Below are 3,324 nucleotides of genomic sequence, written 5' to 3' on the forward strand. Positions count from 1 at the left end.
GTTACGTCGAATGCTTATTTTTTTTGTGGGGAGGCCACGTCAGATGGACTGTCTTGGAGATTTTCGAGTACGCGATATAGCTTTTTTTTTTTTTTTCCATTTGCAGGACAGTTTATGTGAATATTGCACGGTCGTTGAAATGCAGTACTACGCGGCCACAAAAAATGAAATGTACGTATCGTACGCCGGACGTTCTCGAAGCTGGAACTCTGTCCCCACGAAACACCGGCTCCCCACCCCCTCTGTCCCCAGCCCCGCCGGCACCCACCGTCCTACTGTCCCTGTCTGTGCACCGCAGCACCCCGGGGACCTCATGCGACATTTGTCTTTTTGCGTCTGGCTTCTCCCACGGAGAGTCACGCCTTCAACTTTCTGCCACATTGTAGCAGGAGTCGGAGCCTCATTCCTTTTTCACGGCTGCGTGATACTCCGCTGTGTGTGTTTTTCCATTTAGCATCAGGGGACGCGTGTGCTGTTTCCACCTCTCGGCTCCTGTGAATGGGCCTACTCTGAACAGGGCTGTGCAAATATCTCTTCCAAACCCTGCTTTGAACTCCTCCGGGGCATATGCCTAGAGGTCACATTGCTGCGTCCTGTAGTAATTTTAGGTTTATTTTTGGAGGGGCCGCCGGGCCGTTTTCCGCAGCGACTGCACCGCTGTATATTCCTACCGTCCCACAAGGGTTCAATTTCTCCACCTCCTCGCCAACACTTGTTATTGTCTGTTCTGGCTTTGTCTTTTTATTATTAGTATTTTGATAGCAGCCATCCTAACGGGTAGGAGGTGGATGAACCGCGTTTCCTACGACAGTTTTCTGCTGACAGCACCAGTTCAGCCCCAAATGCTCTTCCTGGGCCTGTCACCCTCTCGGCCGGAGGCAGTGGTCACTGTGGTTTGCGGTTTTCCTCTGGGGCAGGAACTGGGGGTGCGAACTGGGCCACCCAGCACCTCATCCCCTCTCTGCAGAGCAGAGGGGGCGGCTCCGACTGCTCGGGGCCCAGGTCCCGGGTCCCTCCTTCACTGCTCCGCGGACCCCGGCCCCCCGCCCACCCCCAAAAGCCCAAGGAACCAACAAAAACCAAACCCCGCCGCCCCCGAACCCCGCCCCAAAAAAGCCGGTTCCCCAACCCCGGGGGCCCCAAAAGGGGGCGGCTTTGATCCTCTGGGACATCTGTCGATGTCTGGGGACGGTTTTGGGGTATCAGGACTGAGGCTCTGGGTGCTACTGGCATCTGGTGGGTGAAGCCCAGGGAGGCTGGTCCGCGCGGCACAGCGCACAGGACACCCCCACGGAGTCCCCCAGCCCCAATGTCAACAGTGCCCGACCTGAGCAACCTGCCCTGGACCGAAGGGGCTGTGCCACTCTGGTCCTCTGAGTCCTGCTCTCGGCGGCCCCTCTGCCGGGACATCTTGTTGCAGTCGGCGTGGTCACCTTTGTAATCAGGGAGGGAGAGAATGAGGCGCCCGCGGTCCCGGCAGGTGGAGAGGGCCCCGCTCTGAGCCTTCCGTCGTCCTGCAACCCGGCGCACATCTCACCGGAACCTGCACTTCCCTCTCCCCCCGGGGAGGGTCACCCTTCGCTGGCTCCCCGGGTGCCCGTCTGGGGAGTGGGCGGCTATCCCGGACCAGACAGGCATTTCCTTGAATTCTCACACGATGCCCCCGGAGAGTGCTGTGCCGGCCCCAGTTTCAGGACACTGCGGTGCTTTGTGAGCGAGGATGCCCCGAACGTGGAGAGAGCCGCAGGGAACAAGCGTGGACGGCACAGCACGGTCCGGTAGCTGTCAGCAGAGGGGCGGCTGCAGAGACCTCCCCTGGGGCTTATCGTCTGATCGAGATGTCCAAGGGCTGAGGCATTTGGGGGCCGGAGGTTGGGTCTGGCCTTCCATTAGGAAAGTCACTGAGCTTCAGGGCTTCTACGGGGAGATGTGGGGCTCTCCGGACCTTGGGCCACCCCCCTATACCTTGGCATTTGCAAGACAATATGCGTTGTTTTTGTTTTTTTTTTTTTTGAGAGAGAGTCTTGCTCTGTTGCCCTGGCTAGAGTGAGTGCCGTGGTGTCAGCCTAGCTCACAGCAACCTCAAACTCCTGGGCTCAAGCGATCCTCCTGCCTCAGCCTCCCGAGTAGCTGGGACTACAGGCATGCGCCACCATGCCCGGCTAATTTTTTTTTTCTATTTTTTTAGTTGTCCAGATCATTTCTTTCTATTTTTTTTGGTAGAGACGGGGTCTTGCTCTTGCTCAGGCTGGTCTCGAACTCCTGAGCTCAAACAATCCGCCCGCCTCGGCCTCCCAGAGAGCTAGGATTAGAGCGTGAGCCACCCCGGCCTAACAATATGCGTTTTTATATTTAAAGTTAAGGGATACTCCAATAACAAAGAGGATGGCAGAGTGTATACCTCCATGCCACGGGGCAAAGAGAGTTTTCCAAGGTTGTTATAGACCAGTTTTGTTTTTTCTTCACACAGCCTTTCTGAATTCTGAAAGGTCAGTAGGAATATCTTTATTACTAAAAAGAAAAAGTGATTAGGACTTGTGTATTGTTTTAATGCAACAAAATGAAATGAGGGTAGCTATATTGGTTTAATATAATAAAGCTATAATCAAAGATCTATGTTAGTTTACACTAAAAGTTGCATAACATTTTGATATTTTTTTTTTCTTTTCTTTTCTTTTTAAGAGGCAGGGTCCTACTCGCTCTCCTGGGCGGGAGTGCCGTGGCGTCATCCTAGCTCACAGCAACCTCAAACTCCTGGGCTCAAGCGATCCTTCTGCCTCAGCCTCCCGAGTAGCTAGGTCTACAGGTGCTGCTACCATGCCGGGCTGATTTTTCTATTTTTTGTGTGCGTGTGTGGAGATGGGGTCTCACTGTGTTGCCCAGGCTGGTCTCAGACTCCTGGCCTCAAGATGCCTTTTTGCTGGGTCGTCCCATAGGCAAAGCCCCCTGTTTTCATACTCCTGCATTGGGCATTCGGTTTCAGCATGAGTCCTGGAGGGACACAAACCCTCAAACCACAGCCACTCCCCACCCATGCCAGCCCCCTCTAAAGCTAATGCACCACGGAAGGCCCGTGTCCTTATCCTCTGACCCTGGGTTTGCAGTCCGGGCACTTGTGACGTATTTGGGGCATCGGAAGCACATGCCTCACACCGCGTCTGGTATGCTGTGGAAACTTAATTTATTTCGTAACTGCACTATGTGACGATAGCGTACGGTCGATAATTGATGACTTACGACATTACATAATGCTATCATTGTATCATAGAATTATTATCATATGTAACTACATTGTGTAAGTATAGTGCATATTTATAATTTATA

The sequence above is a fragment of the Propithecus coquereli genome, unplaced genomic scaffold (assembly GCF_000956105.1).
Source record: "Propithecus coquereli isolate 6110/MARCELLA unplaced genomic scaffold, Pcoq_1.0 Scaffold52, whole genome shotgun sequence".
In the NCBI taxonomy this organism is placed as follows: Eukaryota; Metazoa; Chordata; class Mammalia; order Primates; family Indriidae; genus Propithecus; species Propithecus coquereli.